Source organism: Canis aureus, chromosome 24 (genome assembly GCF_053574225.1).
Source record: "Canis aureus isolate CA01 chromosome 24, VMU_Caureus_v.1.0, whole genome shotgun sequence".
NCBI classification, from domain to species: Eukaryota; Metazoa; Chordata; class Mammalia; order Carnivora; family Canidae; genus Canis; species Canis aureus.
The window spans coordinates 38,222,970-38,243,281 of record NC_135634.1 but is presented as its reverse complement, the minus strand read 5'-3'; the positions used below and the strand labels follow the sequence as shown (position 1 = coordinate 38,243,281).

The window sequence follows — 20,312 nt, the reverse complement described above, 5'->3', positions numbered from 1 at the left end:
TCCTAACAAAGTTGGCATAGAGGGAATATACCACACCACGAAGATTATATATGGAAGACACACAGCTAATATCATCCTCAATGGGGAGAAATTGAGAGCTTTTCCCCTGTTTCCCCAGGAACACAACAGGGATGTCCATTCTCACTACCGTTGTTCAACGTAGTACTGGAAGTCATACCTCAGCAATCAGACTACAAAAAGAAATAAAAGGCATCCAAACCAGAAAGGAAGAAGTCAAATTTTCACTCTTCCCAGATGACATGACACTGTATGTAGAAAACCCGAAAGATTCCACCCAAAATTGCTAGAACTAATACAGTAATTCAGCAAAGTTGCAGGATATAAAATCAATGCACAGAAGTCTGTTGCATTTCTATATGCCAATAATGAAGCAGTAGCAGAAGATATCAGGTAATCTATCCCATTTACAATTGCACCAAAACCCATAAGATACCTAGGAATAAACCTAATCAAAGTAGTAAAAGATCTGTACTCCGAAAACTATAGAACACTTATGAAAGAAATTGAGGAAGACACAAAGAAATGGAGAATATTACATGGTCATGGATTGGAAGAGCAAACATTGTTTTGTTTTGTTTTTTTTTAAAGATTTTATTTATTTATTCATGAGAGACACAGAGAGAGGCAGAGACACAGGCAGAGGGAGAAGCAGGCTCCATGCAGGGAGCCTGATGTGGGACTCAATCCCAGGACTCTAGGGATCACTCCTGGAGCTGAAGGCAGATGTGCTCAACTGCTAAGCCACCCAGGCATCCCAAGACCAAACATTGTTAAAATGTCTATGCTCCCCAAAGCTCTACACATTCAATGCAATCTTGATCAAAATAATACAAACACTTTTCACAGGGCTAGAAGAAATAATCTTCTAAAGGTTGTACAGAAACTAATAACTAATAATCCTAAGTTCCTAAAGTTTGTACAGAAAAGGCCCCAAATAGCCAAAGTAATATTGAAAAAGAAAACCAAAGCTGGAGGCATCACAATTACAGACTTCAAGCTCTATTACAAAGCTATGGTCATCAAGACAGTATGGTATTGGCACTAAAGCAGACACTTAGATCAATGGAACAGAATAGAGAACAGAAATGGCCCCTCAACTCTATGGTCAATTAATCTTTGACAAAGCAGGAAGGAATATTCAGTGAAAAAAAAAGTCTCTTGAACAATTCATGCTGGGAAAAGTAGGCAGCCACATGCAGAAGAATAAAACTGGACCACTTTCTTGCACAATACACACAAATAAATTAAAAATGGATGAAAGCTCTAAATGTGAGACAGGAAACCACCAAAATCCTAGAGAGGAACACAGGTAGCAACCTGTTTCATGTCAGCCATAGCAAGTTCTTACTAGACATGTCATCTGAGACAGGGAAACAAAAGCAAATATGTACTATTAGGACTTCATCAAGATAAAAAGTTTCTTCTGAAAAGGGAACCCTCTTACACTGTTGGTGGGAATGCGAACTTGTGCAGCCACTCTGGAAAACTGTGTGGAGGTTCCTCAAAGAGTTAAAAATAGACCTGCCCTACGACCCAGCAATTGCACTGTTGGGGATTTACCCCAAAGATACAGATGCAATGAAACACCGGGACACCTGCACCCCGATGCAGCAATGTCCACAATAGCCAAACTGTGGAAGGAGCCTCAGTGTCCATCAAAAGATGAATGGATAAAGAAGATGTGGTCTATGTATACAATGGAATATTCCTCAGCCATTAGAAATGACAAATACCCACCATTTGCTTCAACGTGGATGGAACTGGAGGGTATTATGCTGAGTGAAGTAAGTCAATCGGAGAAGGACAAACAGTGTATGTTCTCATTCATTTGGGGAATATAAATAATAGTGAAAGGGAATATAGGGGAAGGGAGAAGAAATGTGTGGAAATATCAGAAAGGGAGACAGAACATAAAGACTCCTAACTCTGGGAAACGAACTAGGTGTGGTGGAAGGGGAGGAGGGCGGGGGGTGGGGGTGAGTGGGTGACGGGCACTGAGGGGGACACTTGACAGGATGAGCACTGGGTGTTATTCTGTATGTTGGTAAATTGAACACCAATAAAAATTATTTTATTAAAAAAAAAGTTTCTTCTGCACACAGTGAAAGTGACAATCAATAAAACCTAGGTTTGGGAGAAGATACTCGCAAATGACATATCACATAAAGGGCTAGTATCCAGAATCTATAGTGAACTCATCAAAATCAACACCCAAAGCATAAATAATCCAGTTAAGAAATGAGCAGAAACATGAACAGACATTTCTCCAAAGAAGACATACTAATGACCAACCGTGAAAAAATACTCAACATTATTCATTATCAGGAAATACGAATCAGAACCACAATGAGATACCACCTCCCACCTCTCAGAATAGCTGACATTAACAACTTAGAAAACAACAGATGTTAGCAAGGATGTGGAGAAAGGAGCACCTTTTTGCGCTGTTGGTGGGAATGCAAATTGGTACAGCCACTCTGGAAAACAGTACAGATGTTCCTCAATGCTAAAAATAGAACTGTCCTATGGAATCCTGGGTGTTACACTGTGATCTGAGGATCCCCTGGGTCAAAGAGTGGGTGGCACCTAAATACTGTACTATTCTCAGGCTCAGAAGCTTGGAAGCCCCCTGAGAACAAGAAGTCTAGGTGCTGGCTTTCTGCTCTGTAATGCCATAAACTGCCAACAACTGGGTGACCATATGACTGCTTTCATTGCTTTCCTGGGACTGATCCTGCAAGGACAGAAGTGTGGTGAGATCCTCCCCAGGAGGAACAGCTTAGGTCCATGCTGTGGGATTCCCTAAAATTTGGGAGTTTGGAAAGTCAGTCCCATACCTAAGATTAAAACAAACAAACAAACAAACAAACAAACAAAAAAACCAAGCACAGACACACACAAGTTGAACACAGGGTTCTACAGAAGCCAGGGAGACAAGAGTGATTGCTCTTCTGTGAGGACTCACTGAGGAATGGGTGATAGGAATTTTCAGCTCTAGGGATAGGGGGGTGGGGGGCATTGCCGTGTTCTCCCACCCATGAGTGCTCAAAGACCTCAGGAAGCAAAACAGTGCCATCTAGTGGAATCTAGATCTGTTTTCACCAATCTCTGCTTCTCTGCACCCTGAAGGTACATTTCTACTAGGACAAGTCAACCTGAAAATCAGTGCAACCGGCCCCTCGCCCAGAAGACCAACACAAACAAATCACCTGCACAAAATTTACTGACTAGAGAGGATAGGAAAGCTTCAACTCTAGGATAAAATAATATCCAGCCTCCTTTGTAATTTTATTCCTTATTTTTCATTTATTTTCTTATTTTTTAAATTCTTTTTAAAAATGAAAAAAATCTTATTTACATATGTATACTTTATATACATATATATTTAGAAATTTTTTTGTTTCCTTTTACTATACTTCTTTCTTATTTTAGGCTTTAGTTTCTTTTAACAAGTAGACCAAAACACACCCAGGATCTAGTGCTTTTGTTGTTGTTTTTATTTCTTATTCTTTCTTCTTTTCTTTTCTGGACAAAAATGACAAGATACAGAAGTTCACCCCAAAAGATAGAACAGGAGGTTATACTCACAGCCAGGGATTTAATCAATACAGACAGATGTCTGAACTGGAATTTAAACAATGATTCTAAGGATACCAGCAAGGCTTACAAAAAGCATAGAAGACACTAGAGAATCCCTACTGCTGATAAAAAACTAAAATCTAGTCAGACCAAAATTAAAGATGCTATAACTGAGGTGTGGTCCCAAGTGGAGGCCATAAAAATGAGGATGGACAAAGCAAAAGAGTGAATCAGTGATATAGAAGATAAAATTATGGAGAATAATGAATCTCAAAAGAAGAGAGAAGGAAAGATAATGGACCATGAAGATAGACTTGGGGAATTAAGCAACTCATTAAAATGTAATAACATTTCTACCTAGGAGTCCCAGAAGATGAAGAGAGAGATAAAGGGGCAGAAGTTTTATTCAAACAAATTACAGATGAAAAACTTCCCTGATTTGGGGAAGGGCACAGACCTCAAAATCCAAGAAACACAGAGAACTCTCATTAAATTCAACAAAAGTTGACTATTACCAAGTCATATCATAGTCAAACTCACAAAATACAAAGACAAGGAAATCATACCGAAAGGAGCAAGGGAAAAAAGTTCTAAACATACAAGGAAAGACATCAGATTGGCAGCAGATCTGTCCACTGAAGCTTGGCAGACCAGAAAGGAGTGAAAGGAAATAGTCAACATGCTGAATGGGAAAAATATGCAACCAGGAAGTCTTTATACAAAAAGGCTCATGATAGATTCCCAGATAAACAGAAACTAAAGGAATTTGTGACCAGTAAATTAGTCCTACAAGAAATTTTATGGGGGACTCTGAGTGGAGAAAAGCAAGATTGAAATCAACCAAGACTAGAAAGGACCAGAGAACATGATCAGAAACACCAACTCTTCAGCTAACACAATGACATATCTTTCAATAATCATACTGAATGTAAATAGACTAAATGCTCCAATCAAAAAGCATAGGTAACTGAATGGATTATAAACAAGATCTGGGATCCCTGAGTGGCTCAGTGGTTTAGCTCCTGCCTTCAGCCTGGGGCTTGATCCTGGAGAACCAGGATCAAATCCCATGCCAGGCTCCCTGCATGGAGCCTGCTTCTTCCTCTGCCTGTGTCTCTGCCTCTCTTGCTTTCTCTCTGTGTCTCTCATGAATAAATAAATAAAATCTTGGAAAAAAACCCCCACAAGATCCATCTATATGCTGCTTATAAGAGACTCATTTTACACCTAAAGACATCTGCAGATCAAAAGTGAGGGGATGAAGAACCATCTAACATGCTAAAGGAAGAAAAATGGAAGTCAGAGTAGCAATACTTATATCAGACAAACTAGAGTTTTAAACAAAGACTATAACAAGTGATGAAGGTGGACATTATATCATAATTAAAGGGTCTATCCATCAAGAAGATCTAACAAGTATAAATATGCCCCAACTTGGGAGCTCCCAAATATATAAATCAATTAATAATGACATAAAGAAACTCATTGATAATAATACAATAATAGTAGGGGACTTTAACACCCCACTTACAGCAATGGGCAGATCATCTAAGCATAAGATCAACAGGGAAACAATGGCTTTGAATGACACACTGGACCAGATGGTCTTAACAGATATATTCAGAGCATTGCATCCTAAAACAACAGAATACACATTCTTCTCAAGTGCATGTGGAATATTATCTAGAATAAACCACATACTGGGTCACAAATTGGGCCTCAATTTCTACAAAAATATTGAGATCAGACCATGCATATTTTTAGAACTCAATATTATGAAACTTGATGTCAACCACAGGAAAAAATTTAGAAATACACAGATACATGGAGGTTAAAGGACGAATGGGTCAACCAGGATAGTAAAGAAGAAATTAAAAAGTACATAGAAGAAAATGAAAATGAAAACATGACAGCCCAAAACCTTTGGGTTACGCAAAGGTAGTCCTGAAAGGGATGTATATAGTAATACAGGCCTTCTGTACGAGCAAGAAAAGTCTCAAATATGCAACTTAGCCTTACATGTAATGGAGTTAGAAAACAAACAGCAAATAAACTCTAAATCCAGCAGAAGAGGAATAATAAAGAGTAGAGCAGAAATAAGTGACATAGAACAACAACAAAATAACAGTAGAACCAATTAACAGAAGTAAGAGCTGGTTTTATGAAAGAATCAATAAAATTGATAAACTCCTAGCCAGATTTATTAAAAAGAATAAAAGATAGGATCCAAATAGATAAAATCAGTAACGAAGGAGGAAAGATTACAAATGATACCACAGAATTACAATTATAAGAGAATACTTTGAAAAATTATATGCCAACAAACTGGGCAATCTGGGAGAAATGGACAAATTCCCAGAAACCTACAAATTACCAAAACTGGTGTAAGAAGAAATAGAAAATTTGAACAGACCCGTAACCAGCAAAGAAATGGGATCAATAATAAAAAATTTCCAACAACAAAAAGCCCTGGGCTGGAAAACAGTATGGAGATTCCTCTAAAAGTAAAAAATTGAACTATTATTTGACACAGCAGTTTCACTACTAGGTATTTACCCAAATGATGCAAAAGTACTGATTTGAAAGGTCAAGTGCAATGTTTATAGCAGCAATGTCCACAATAGCCAAAATATGGAAAGAGCTCAGATGTCCATTGACAGATGAATATAGTTATATCTTTTCATATATATTCATATATATTCATCATATGCACACACACATACACACACACAATGGAATATTACTCAGTGATCAAAATGAAATCTTGCCATTTGCAGTGATGTGGATGGACCTAGAATGTATCATGCTAAGGGAGATAAGTCAGCCAGAGAAAGACAAATATCATATGGTTTCACTCATATATGGAATTTAAGAAATAAAACAGATGAACACAGGGGAAGGGAAGGAAAAATAAAAGATAAAAACAGAGAGGGAGGCAAACCATAAGAGACTCTTAACTATAGAAAACAAACTGAGGGTTGCTGGAGGGGCAATAGGTGCGGGGATGGGTAAGAGTGATGGGCATTAAGGAGAACATCTGAGGTGATGAGCACTGGGTGCAACTGATGAATCACTAAGTTCTACTCTTGAAATGAATAATACACTATATGTTAACTTGAATTTAAATAAAAATCTAAAAGAGTTATCTTTTTAAAAAGTGCTACATGGTTACCAGCAGGTGGCACTATTTTCTTTTTTTTTTTATGGTTTTTTTTTTTTAATTTATTTTTTATTGGTGTTCAATTTACTAACATACAGAATAACACCCAGTGCCCGTCACCCATTCACTCCCACCCCCCGCCCTCCTCCCCTTCTACCACCCCTAGTTCGTTTCCCAGAGTTAGCAGTCTTTACGTTCTGTCTCCCTTTCTGATATTTCCCACACATTTCTTCCCCCTTCCCTTATATTCCCTTTCACTATTATTTATATTCCCCAAATGAGTGAGAACATATAATGTTTGTCCTTCTCCGACTGACTTACTTCACTCAGCATAATACCCTCCAGTTCCATCCACGTTGAAGCAAATGGTGGGTATTTGTCATTTCTAATAGCTGAGTAATATTCCATTGTATACATAAACCACATCTTCTTTATCCATTCATCTTTCGTTGGACACCGAGGCTCCTTCCACAGTTTGGCTATTGTGGCCATTGCTGCTATAAACATCGGGGTGCAGGTGTCCCGGCGTTTCATTGCATCTGTATCTTTGGGGTAAATCCCCAACAGTGCAATTGCTGGGTCGTAGGGCAGGTATATTTTTAACTGTTTGAGGAACCTCCACACAGTTTTCCAGAGTGGCTGCACCAGTTCACATTCCCACCAACAGTGCAAGAGGGTTCCCTTTTCTCCGCATCCTCTCCAACATTTGTTGTTTCCTGCCTTGTTAATTTGCCCCATTCTCACTGGTGTGAGGTGGTATCTCATTGTAGTTTTGATTTGTATTTCCCTGATGGCAAGTGATGCAGAACATTTTCTCATATGCATGTTGGCCATGTCTATGTCTTCCTCTGTGAGATTTCTCTTCATGTCTTTTGCCCATTTCATGATTGGATTGTTTGTTTCTTTGGTGTTGAGTTTAATAAGTTCTTTATAGATCTTGGAAACTAGCCCTTTATCTGATATGTCATTTGCAAATATCTTCTCCCATTCTGTAGGTTGTCTTTGAGTTTTGTTGACTGTATCCTTTGCTGTGCAAAAGCTTCTTATCTTGATGAAGTCCCAATAGTTCATTTTTGCTTTTGTTTCTTTTGCCTTCGTGGATGTATCTTGCAAGAAGTTACTATGGCCGAGTTCAAAAAGGGTGTTGCCTGTGTTCTCCTCTAGGATTTTGATGGAATCTTGTCTCACATTTAGATCTTTCATCCATTTTGAGTTTATCGTTGTGTATGGTGCAAGAGAGTGGTCTAGTTTCATTCTTCTGCATGTGGATGTCCAATTTTCCCAGCACCATTTATTGAAGAGACTGTCTTTCTTCCAATGGATAGTCTTTCCTCCTTTATCGAATATTAGTTGCCCATAAAGTTCAGGGTCCACTTCTGGATTCTCTATTCTGTTCCACTGATCTATGTGTCTTTGTGCCAGTACCACACTGTCTTGATGACCACAGCTTTGTAGTACAACCTGAAATCTGGCATTGTGATGCCCCCAGATATGGTTTTCTTTTTTAAAATTCCCCTGGCTATTCGGGGTCTTTTCTGATTCCACACAAATCTTAAAATAATTTGTTCTAACTCTCTGAAGAAAGTCCATGGTATTTTGATAGGGATTGCATTAAACGTGTATATTGCCCTGGGTAACATTGACATTTTCACAATATTAATTCTGCCAATCCATGAGCATGGAATATTTTTCCATCTCTTTGTGTCTTCCTCAATTTCTTTCAGAAGTGTTCTATAGTTTTGAGGGTATAGATCCTTTACCTCTTTGGTTAGGTTTATTCCTAGGTATCTTATGCTTTTGGGTGCAATTGTAAATGGGATTGACTCCTTAATTTCTCTTTCTTCAGTCTCATTGTTAGTGTATAGAAATGCCACTGACTTCTGGGCATTGATTTTGTATCCTGCCACGCTACCGAATTGCTGTATGAGTTCTAGCAATCTTGGGGTGGAGACTTTTGGGTTTTCTATGTAGAGTATCATGTCATCGGCGAAGAGGGAGAGTTTGACTTCTTCTTTGCAGGTGGCACTATTTTCTATTTCTCAGTGTGAGATTTTACTTCCTGAGGCCTGCTTTTTACTTTTTCCTGCCTTGTTCGATCACATGAAATTGTACAGTTCCCCCCCCACACACAGGAAAAAGAAGCAAACTGATTCGCATAGAGAAAATGGACTGTTTCTATAGATTTTAGACAATTACAAACCTTTGTATAGTGATAACACTAAACTGGAATCATCAAATTATCTAATAATGTAAATTTATCCTGATGTTTTTTTGTAAAGCAGAGACAAACCCACTAATCTCTTCTATTTCTCATAAATACCTGCCTTCAAAGAAAACCTTCACAGAGCCAGCTATGTATTCACCTACTTAACCTGATAATTCATTAATAAGTATCAAATTTTGAAAATACCAATGTGGTCAGTTATGATGATATAATTTGAAATCTAAACTAGATACTGATTCCAAAGGGTAAGATAAGATTAGAGGTTCAACTGATTATACGTAGGTCCAGCTCCACCATCTCTACATGACACTAGAAAGCAAATCTTGAAGCAACAGAATATATTAATTTATTAAGCAGTGGTTCCTGAATGCTGCTCATCTATAATTGCCTATCAATATTTTGTCCTGTCTGGTACCTAAAACTTGCTCACTGTTTCACCCTGACCTCTCCTCACACTTTCTCTCCAATCTTGGCGTTCATCTTGCCTCGTTTTAACCTGTCAATCTCAATCTCTGTCAATCTGTCTATTCACCCACTATCTGACAGCTTTCTCATAGTGTCTCCTTTGCACCCATTCACGTTACTGTCTTTCCCACTCTTTACTTCATTTAGAACTTTTTTTTTAACATTTTGTATTTTTTTCTGGGACTTTTCTGATTATTTTTGTTTGTTCTATTTTTGTCCCTTTTCCTTCTATCGGTAATAGCATTGCTTGGTCTTTCTATGGGCAAAGGTTAAGGCTAGGATTAGTTTTCTTTCCTTTTCTTATCTTTCTTTCCTTTTGTTATCTTTCTGAACAAATTGTGCACTCTCTTTTTTCATGGATTCAGTAACAACATCTCACCTCATCCATTAAATAACATGTATGGAGTATTATGGAAATAGTAAAGGGTTATATAAAGGAGAGTAACCACAGTGTTTACAAGCATTTGTTGAGTATAGAAACAAACAGGTTGAATTTTTTTTCTGATACTGAATAACTCCATATTTGCCAGTGATGGAGTTATTTTTGCCTCCGTTTTAGAATGAAATATTGCAAATGATGAGAAAATGAATTGCAGAGTGAAAATGAATAAACTGGGATTAAAATAACAAAGAACAGTGAAATGTGGAACAGGCAATCACACTACGTCCACTCTTCACAAATGAGTAATCTTTTTTTTTTTTTTTTTTTTTTTACAAATGAGTAATCTTAAACAAGGCTCTTTACTCTGTGTTTCTCAGGGCCCAGTTCCTTTATCTGTAAAGAAGGGTATGGTAATATGCATATTTGAAGCCAGAGTCCCTGGGAAAGTAGCAACCTTGAATCCCTGTCCATTTTAAAGATTTGTAATTTTATCATATAGCTCTCACAATTCCTTTACATTGGCGCACAGTAAAGAGCTTCTGGAAAGAAAGGGACTTGGTAAAATTTTTATCTAGTGATTCAGGGATTATTGTTTGAAAATATAAAGGCATCCTGTACCATAGAGAAAATTAGGGGAATTTAGCTTCATGACATGATGATAAGAAATAGAACTTTGTACTTTCCAAGACAATAATCCTGTCATTGACTCGGATCTGCTCATAAAATTTACCTGCTTCAAAAAGTGGGTCTTGCCGATAGAATAATTCAACTTCTTCCATAGTCATTGAGGGGATTACTAAATCACTGTTTAACAATATATTCACTCATTTATTAAGAAAATTATTTGTAGTCATACTATTTTCAAGATACTTTGCTCACTTCTGATAATTTCTTGAGACGTGAAAAAGGAGACAGTATGGATTTCTTTTCCATAGGAATAGGGACAACAGAGAGAGGTTTTATTTTTTTAATTTTTATTTTTTAAAGATACTAGGTTTTATTTTGTTTTATTTTATTTTATTTTATTTATTTGTTCATGAGAGACACACACACACACACACAGAGGCAGAGACACAGGCAGAGGGAGAAGCAGGCTCCATGCAGGGAGCCCAACGTGGGGCTGAAGGCAGGATTAAACCACTGAGCCACCTGGGCTGCCCCAGAGAGAGGTTTTAAAAATTGAGACTAAGAACCTTAATAACTGGAAATAGGGATATGGGAATAGCCCAAGGTTTCTACCATTAACATCTAATTGAGCTCATGGTTGTCTCACCAACTAGATCTGCTCAATTAGTATTTACTTTTCTTGAATTCCTTTTGCTCAACAAAAATATTTAACAAGAGAATTTAACAGATGAATAGATAAAGAAGATGTGATATATATATATATATACACATACACACATATATAGACATACATAAATATAGACATAAAATGGAATACTACTCAGCATCAAAAAATGAGATCTTGTTATTTGCAATGACGTGGGTGGAACTAGAGGGTATTATGCTAAACATCAGAGAGAGACAATTATCATATGATTTCACTCATATGTGGAATTAAAGAAACAAAAAAGAGGATCAGAGGGGAAGAGAGGAAAAAAATAAAAGACAAAATCAGAGAGGGAGAGAAACCATAAAAGACTCTTAATCAGAGGAAACAAACTGAGGGTTGCTGGAGGGTAGAGGTTGGGGGATGGGGCAACTGGGTCATGGGCATGTGATATAATGAGCATTGAGTGAATCACTGACCTCTACCTCTGAAACCAATAACACAGATGTAAATAATCAAATTTAAAATAAAAAATAAAAAAAAAGGAGCTTATAGTCTAGTGAGGGGAGATGAGCAATTAACCAATAAATAAGCTCACAAATAAGAAAAAGTTCAGATACTAGTGAATGAGTACAGATATCTTTAGCTACTTTAGTATAGGTGATTAAGTAGACATTTTAGGCTGAGATCTGAAAGAGAGAATGATAATCATAATGAGAACGGAGGAAACTGCATTGCAGGATTATTGAGCAGAGGGTATATATGCTTTAAGACACAATCAAGCCTGGAACCCAGGCAGGACTCTGTACCTGGAACAAGCCCATGAAGGTGAGAAAGGTAGGAAAAATTGATGGGGAAGTCGATAGGACTGTCTGCTACCAAATGCGTACTCCTTCGGTTTTGCCTTGCTAATCTCCATAATCAAGTAAATTAGCAGGAAATATAAAAAAAAGAGAAGATTTTGCCTGGCTCTAGATAGAGATACTTTAAGTGGTTTAAGTGGTGGAGTTGGAGAAGATAGTTACATGCAACACAGACTGACTTTCTAGAACTTACAGTGCATAGTATTGATCCCATATTATAGTTCTGATTTTGTCCTATAGGCCTCTCCTCCTTTTAGAATATATAACAAGCCTCAAAAAATTCAAACATAGGGATCCCTGGGTGGCGCAGCGGTTTGGCGCCTGCCTTTGGCCCAGGGCGCGATCCTGGAAACCCGGGATCGAATCCCACATCGGGCTCCCGGTGCATGGAGCCTGCTTCTCCCTCTGCCTGTGTCTCTGTCTCATTCTCTCTCTCTCTCTATGACTATCATAAATAAAAATTAAAAAAAAAAATTCAAACATAGCCCTATAAGAGTTTCCACAGTTGCATTTCAACAAAACTGTTTATTAAACAGCAATTCATTATCTTTAGAATAAAAATAACATCAGCATCGTATGAATAAATATATTCTCTCATCTATCTCTTTCTAGAAAATTTTAAATTCTGGTCCTGTTGAAGAAAATTTACAAAGGATTAGCTACACAAAAGGCAAAGCAAAATGCTTGGAATTTTACTGATTTGAAATAAGGGCATGAGAACCTTAGCTAGCAGCACACTTACAAAAAAATCTTTTCTTTTTTTTTTTCAAGACTTTATTTATTTATTCATGAGAGACACAGAGAGAGGCAGAGACAGGCAGAGGGAGAAGCAGGGTCCCTGCAGGGAGCCTGATGTGGGACTCGATCCCAGACTCCAGGCTCACACCCTGGGATGAAGGCAGGCGCTCAACCACTGAGCCACCCGGGTGTCCCACCAAAACACTTTTCTAAAAAGCAAAAAAATAGATTCAATTTAAAAACTAATTACTATTGCTTTGGAATTTGTTTATGATTAATAAACTTATATCTTCCTTATGAGGCTTATAGTCCTATCAAAGATCAAGGTTGTCCTTGAGAGGGGCGGGTTTTTCTCTAAAATTCAGACACTCCTTAGTACCTTCTTGCCTCCACCGGCTCTCTTTCCTCTGTTTCCCTCTCTTTTGCACTAGCTCTGTGGCTTTTCTTCCTAATCTCTACCCCTGCAAGTATGCTTACGCTGCCTCTATCTTTCTCAAATAAACTTGTTTTAAATGTACTTGCCAAGATAATAAAGACTTACACATTACAATTCTCAGGAGTTGCAATGGACTCCATATTTGTGTCCCCACCTAGTTTATGTGTTGAAATCATCCCCCACAATATGGTAATACTAGAAAACAGAGCCTTTGGGAGGTAATTAGGTTGTAAGGGTGGTACTCTCATGACTTGTATTAATGTCCTAATACAAGTACCTCCAAAGACATCTCTCACCCTCTTTCTGCCATCTGACCACACAGTGGGAAGGTAGCCATCCATACACGAAGTGAGCCTTCACTAGATACCAAATCTGCCAGTACCTTGGTCTTGACCTTCCCAGCCTCCAGAAATATGAGAAATAATTATTTGTTCTTTAAGCTCCCCAGTCTATGCTATCTTGTTGCAGCGGCCTGAAGGGACTAAGATAGAAATGTTTGATAGAAAAGAGGCCTACAATAAGAGAGCCACTCATAATGAGAAAAAGTAGACAAGTAATGAGAAGCTACGCATGAATAGAAGGTAGAGTCTTTATTAGATTCAAGGGAGCCCGTTTTTAAATGGTTACAACCTGTTGATATGAGATGGAAGAAAATTTGGGGACATGATCTTTCCAGTACCTTTAATTTTGATCACTTGAGCACTTCCCACAGCACCTGACCCATGCAGCAAGATTCTTTTACTCCCATCACTTGTCCGCTTTCTACCTGGTTACTTTCTTCCCCACTCTGTTGACTCCACTTCATAATTTTATTCTACTTGTAAACATTTCATGTCCCACCTCCCTCCTCAATTCCAGTATCTCTTCTCTTTCAGTGTTTTCCAAACATATCTCTCATGAGGAATACCATGATGACTTTAAAAGTCATGAACAGGAAAGCAGGACCCTTGGGATTCTCATTCTCAGCACTGCCATCACTCACCTTGGGAATAGACAATTCTGTAGGACTCTATATTGAAAGTGTTTATACGTGTTTTTTACATTGACATTATGGAGTGTAGCATTTGGTGTATTTTATAACTATTCCCCTTTCTCCTCAAAATTACTAGCTAATTCAACCAAACTTGAAACAATCTAAAATATTGCTACTTAAAGAATGACCCATCATGTGATGTGATGAGCACTGGGTGTTATACACAACTGATGAATTATTGAACTGAAACTAATGATATACTATATGTCAGCTAAATAATAAAAAAAAAGAACAACCCATGGCCAATCAACATGGGCATCACCAAGAAACATGTTCAAAATCTCAAGTCCCAGACCTGTTGAATCAGCATCTGTATTTCAGTAAGGTTTCCAAATGATTTATATTCATATTGAAGTTTAGAAGGACTTATCTAAAATACACTTGGGGGGGACCTGGGTGGCTCAGTCAGTTAAGTGTCTCACTTTTGGTTTCTGCTTGGGTCATGATCTCAGGATTATGTGATTGACCCCCTATTGGGCTCCATGCTCAGTGGAGAGTCTTCTTTCCCTCTGCCTCTCCCCCTACTCGTGCACTGTATTTCTCTCTCTTTCAAATAAATAAAATTAAAAACTATAAAATAAAATAAAATACACTTGGGCATATGAGTTCAAATCTTGTGAGTACAGTTCCTGGCAGTGTGAAGAAATAAGTCCTGTCTGGGTCACATGATGGATGATGTCCAGCAGATTCAAGGAAGCCAGTTTGTGTGTGTGTGTGTGTGATAGGTTTTTGGTGCCACTGTACAAAATTCAGGACTGTCTTTTATGAGCAACAAAGAGCCAAATATTCCTCCTAAGATAAAGGAAAAATCAGTAACAAATGAGCTCAGAGGAAAAACGGTCCTAGTTCTTTAAGGACCCATTTTGTGAACGAAAAATTGGGCTTGTGTACTAAGGTCATTGTGATCTATGAGTAGAAGTTGTAGAAAGGCAAAAAAATTAAGCAATCATTATTGTCCACTAATGCAATAAAGTCCCTTGAGAAATCCTGAGTTTCTCATTAATAGACACATTCTAATTGAATTTGATGATCAAGTGTTAGGATACTATAGAAGATGCTTCTATATTACATAAGAGATTATGTTTTACAAACTCTAATTTAGTTTTACTTACTATACTGTTATAATTTTAGGGTTACAATTCATTGCTCAATATTTTCACTACCACCACCATCATCATCACTATTGTTATCATTGTTGTCATCGTTTTCACTAACATTTGTCATATGCTCATAATAAATCAGACATTGTGCCAAATATGTACGTGTGTATATATATGTATTTAACTTTTTAATAATCCCAGGAAATAAGTAATAATAAGCAATATATTTAATATTTCCATTGATAAATGAGAAAACCAAGCTTACAAAGGTTGAGAATCCTGCTTTTAAACTACCAGGATTAAGAAGAAATCAGTGGTTGTCAGGGGACTAGCAGTGGGGAGAAGAGGTAATTACAGAAGGGTACAAAAGAAATTTTGGGAGTGATGGAATTGTTATGTATTACCATGGTGGTTACACGGTTGAATGCATTTATCAAAACTCATAGAACTATTCGTTAAAAAGGGTAAATTATACAAAGTATAGTATTTCCTAATAAGCCTGATTTTAAAAATTTTGCCAGTGATCATACAAATAGTTAATACTTTTTTGTGAGCTGAGATATTTATAAGTTTGTATTTTAAGGTTTTTTTTTTTTTAAGATTTATTTATTTATTCATGAGAGACACACAAAGAGAGGCAGAGACATAGGCAGAGGGAGAAGCAGGCTCCTCGCAGGGAGCCCAATGTGAGCCTCGCTCCAAGATCCCGGGATCATACCCTGAGCTGAAGGCAGATGCTCAACCGCTGAGCCACCCAGGTGTCCTTGTATTTTAAGGTTATTTGATTCTTGCCTGAGACCTATATTTTGAATCAGGTGCCATACTTGCAGCTATGTTGCCTGGTCTGGGCCTAGGTCTTTGTGGATACTCTCCTACAGGGATGCCTATGTTATAATATTGTACTGTATGTCACTCTATTCATCTCTGTAATTCACATTTTTATTCATGGTTTCCAAACTTGCCACACTCTGATTAGCTTGAAAAATGAGTTATTTTCTTTATCTCTATAATTAAAATTATCTCTATAATTCTAGTTTCTTTCACGGTACCCATTTTAGGTAAAATGAGTCTTTTCCTCAATAAGTGGCATTAGGAAAATTGAGATTTGAATTCAGCATTAGAAAATATTTCAGATAGTAACTGCTGCTCAGAAATGGACCAGGTGCCCACTAGAACAAGGGTGGCTTATATCAGAGAACGAAGTATTCCTAACCGACTTTTACTGAATTTATCTAAGTTCCAAAATTAAAGAAAAAGCTCAATGATTTCTCTAAAGGCATGGAGAAACTTGCTTTAATAGATTTATAAATATAGAACATTATGAGAGATGACAGAGTTTTGCTTTGCTTCTACTTTCATTTAACTTTTCTTCTGTGCCTACTGTTATGATCATGGAGATTCCTACAGGGAGCAACTCAAGGGCAAGATTTAAAGGAAACTGAAGTCACTAAGAATAATCAATTTTATTAAAAAATGATATTTTATAATCATCATGTCTAAGGATATTTTTCAGATCATTTGTTGCATTGCAACAGAAAATTGTTACAAGTCAAATAATCTAAAGTGGTGAATGCTATTTTATTAGCAGTGATAAGAAAAAAATGAGTAGGAGGTTAAATAAATTGAAGTTGGGAGCTTTTTAGAAAAGCAAATAATATAATTTCGGTTTTCTTCACACATATTTTAGACGCCCAGGTCAGATTTGCTCACATTATACTACTTTCTGAGCCTTTTACAGACAACAATAAACTAAACATGACTATGAATGCAAGGTGTTGAAATCCTCACAGTACCAAATCCACAAAGAGAGAACATGATTAAATATATACTCAAGGACAGAGTACTGTAGGAATTGAGGCTGTCAGCACTCTGCAGTAAAAGGGGTCCAGATTACTTCAAGGCAGGCAGCTTAACAAAGGGAAAGTCATACAGAAGCTCCAGAGCTCTCCTTTCACCTAACTGCATGCTCTTAGGTCACTATATTTTGGGATTTTTTTTTTCTTTCTCACCTGCAACATGAAAGGTACACAATTACTTGAATAGATTTTAGGACAAATCTGATATAATATCAATAGGTAATGTGTTAAAAAATTTAAATGCAATTTTGATCTGACATTAGGAGTGCCTTGGAAATTCCTAGTTTTTAATATTTTCATGAATCTTGAAACACCAAGCCACTGTGAAAATGTCTTTTGCAGCTTTTCAATGTCTGGCCAATCACAACCAACAGTAATCCATGCGGATTGAGCAAGATAAAGACATTTTAAAATAGAAAAAATCTTGCCCCATAGAACTTGTGTCACCATGAAAACTGAACTATCAGAGAACAGTTTCTTATTGTTGCTCAATAGTGGTAGAAAGGTTAAATAAAAGGGGAAAGTTGCTTAATTTGTACTTCTCCTCCAAAATATAAAATTAGCAGTCACTACTCTATAAAGCCAGGAAGTCCTAAAATAAAAAATTAAATAGATAAATATCTACTGGACTAAAATGTCACAAAACATGAAAATATACAAATTAAATTCTATAGGAGACAAGAAAATCAGAAAATTGCCTTGCCCAGTGTGTAACAAGATTTGATAGTGCATATACTTAATTTACATTATGAGAAGTGGCAGCATAGGATCATAAAAATAAGTTTACCTAAACAATTTATTTGACATTATTAACAATATGGGTGTTTAGTATAGTATTTTACAATTTTAGAAGAGTGCTCACACACATTATATCATTTGAGACTCAGTAAAACTCTGAGATAAGTAGAGTATCTTTAATCATATATAGATACCTGTCCCTCCCTTTCAGTCTAGGTGAAAATAAGAATGACCCACATTAATCAGTAAGCAATTCCTAAAACTTATGTAACCTTATGCATTTTGAAGCCACTGATGGCCACCTTTTCCATTTTCATTTCCATTCCTGGACCCAAAAGAAATGACACAGAATCTCCAAATTAAAAGCTGTAAAAAAAACCCAAAACCAAAAACCAAACCAAAACAAAAAACAAAAAGAAAAAACCAAACAAATTAAGAGCTGTGTCATGGGGTACCTGATTGGCTCAGTCAATAGGGCATGTGACTCTTGATCTTGGGGTTGTGAGTTTAAGCCCCATGTTAGGTGTAGAGATTATTTAAAAATAAAATATTAAAAAAAAAAAAGCTGTGTCACTTGCAGATAGCTAGAGGTAAATGGAAAAACTGAATCTTTTCATTATCAGAAAGCTTTACTTCTAACAATGGCACATGGCAAATCCTGACCATTTAGAGGCTGTTTGCTCTTATGTAAAATATTGTCAATGATAAAACCACCACCAGGGTTGTAGTAAGAACTGCATCTATTTATTTAGTCAACAGTTGAGGCCAGAGTGACACCATCAATATAGCATCATAGGAGACTCCTCCCTCTGTCGCCTCACAAAGATCAACAATTAGACAGCTATCCATGAACAAAAACATCTATGGGAGAGCTCTGGAGTCCATTTAAGAAACTTTGGCAAAATAAAAAAACATGACTATACACACACAAGATGAGAAGGAAAACCGCTTTATCTTTCCTACTTCATCCCATCCCCAAACTGGCATTGCTCATTGCTAAGAGGGAACGCCCCAACCAGAATGAGTTCCTGTTTTCCTCAATAAAAAAAGAGAATTGAGCGATCTGCTAGCTTCCTCAGCCTTTCAGGGTACTGCATGAAGGTTCTGCTTCCATTTCATTCTACCCAGACCAGCAACACTGAGATATGTAGAGATGGGTAGGAGCACTGAGACGAGCAGGGACTACCCTACTGATAGCGTCCATGCAGGTAAGTGATTGAGGTTCACAGTAACAGACAAACCCAGCAGCTTCTGACAGTAAGAAAAAAAAATCAACAGCCTGCACTTACTGCAAACACTCTGTAGGTTTTGCCAGCTTTCCCCAGTATTCAGGTTTGCTGACTCCAGCCACTAGAGTCCCCACCTCCACCTCTCTCTCCCAGCCCGGGAATCACAACAGCAGCCAGCCATACTTCTGCAGTTATATAAGTGCAAGACACCAGTCTAGGTGTCCCCTCTCACCGCTGTGTGTGTGCTTCAGTCTAGCCCCTCTAGTTTGTCCCTGCAGACTGCCAGCCTGACATTCATCACCAGCTTTCACTGTGTGTGCACACCCAGGAAAGACAGCAGCCACAGGAGAGACCATCTGGCAGCCATGGCCACCACAGCTGCTTCTGGGTTGAGATCTTCTCTCTCCTTGTTTTCTGTCACTGGCCTGCACCGCTGTGATCACCTGCAAAGCTAGCCTCTCCAGCTGAGCACCTGAATTCTATCTGCCCAGCCCCCTCATCCTACTGCACTGTAATGTGCAGGGATCAAGACCCAGCAGTCAGGGTAGTAGGTGCCAACAGCTAGGACCTCTGAAATAGCAGTGTGATAGCAGCTGTCTATCTTGGGCTGAATAATTGCATGTGTGTCTGCACCTCACCCTTGACATTACATAGACACCTGTAGCTGGCTCCCACAGCCTCATGTGTGCACACCACCAGCTCTGGATACCACCACTACCTGCAGTGATCCCTACCTACTGGATCTGGAGGTGCAGCTGAGGAATCCAATAGCAGCCACTGTGGACATGTGGTAGCTTTCACCAAGAATCACACATTTGCAAGTCTCTGGACCCAGTGGCTTGAGTTGAAGAGACCTTATGCCCCCATGCCATCACACATCTCCAATTTGACACCTACCACTAGGCCCAGGGAAACAATATACTCCAGTGTGACCCCCCACTTGCAAGTGGAAGTCTTTTTTTTTTTTTTTTTTGTAACCAAAATCATTCCAAAAAAGTTTAGAAGAGGTAATTGCTTCTTCAAATGCACAAACTCCCACACAAGCCCACAGGGATCACGGGGAATCAGGGAAACATGATTCCACCAAAGGAATACTGTGAACCTCCAGTAATCGAACCCAAAGAAATGAAGATAAGGGAATTACCTAACAAATAATTCAAAGTAATTGTTCTCAAGATGACCAGAAAGCTATAAGAGAATAGAGGTAAACAATGA

General features: G+C 37.9%; 1 long non-coding RNA gene across 1 annotated transcript in view; it reads right to left on the bottom strand.

Moving 5' to 3' along the window:
• Positions 1 to 6,926: 6,926 nt before the first annotated feature.
• The window catches only part of LOC144296095 (uncharacterized), a 218,729-nt gene continuing 205,343 nt past the window's right edge, over positions 6,927 to 20,312 (bottom strand). Inside the window, exon 3 of the long non-coding RNA XR_013363220.1 lies at positions 6,927 to 7,480. This is a non-coding gene — a long non-coding RNA (uncharacterized LOC144296095). The remainder of the gene's footprint in view (positions 7,481 to 20,312) is intronic.